The sequence below is a fragment of the Corythoichthys intestinalis genome, chromosome 7 (assembly GCF_030265065.1).
Source record: "Corythoichthys intestinalis isolate RoL2023-P3 chromosome 7, ASM3026506v1, whole genome shotgun sequence".
Lineage (NCBI taxonomy): Eukaryota > Metazoa > Chordata > Actinopteri > Syngnathiformes > Syngnathidae > Corythoichthys > Corythoichthys intestinalis.
In genome coordinates this window covers 29,212,583-29,212,922 of record NC_080401.1, presented here as the reverse complement: position 1 = coordinate 29,212,922, position 340 = coordinate 29,212,583, and positions in this window count along the sequence as shown.

The window sequence follows — 340 nt, the reverse complement described above, 5'->3', positions numbered from 1 at the left end:
TATGAATATGTATTTTTTATTTTACTCTGCTTGAATTAATAAATGTCATACCTGAGTGATTGTCATTGGGATATGGTCGTGAAAACCTGTAGAGTGTAGACTAATACATTTCTGTTCAAACATGGTTATATGGCCCAGTCCACGATTTGTTACTAAAATATAGTACTAGTATTTTGTGTAATTTATCTATTTATTTAAAACTGATTTTAGAGTCGTAAATCCATTACTGTAATGCGTCCATGAAAACATTTAATGTTTTCACCTCAATAAAGCGTTATAAATAGGCGCTTCCGTCAGGGGGGACCTTTCACGCGGGGCGGCTATTTTTCGGCACAACACC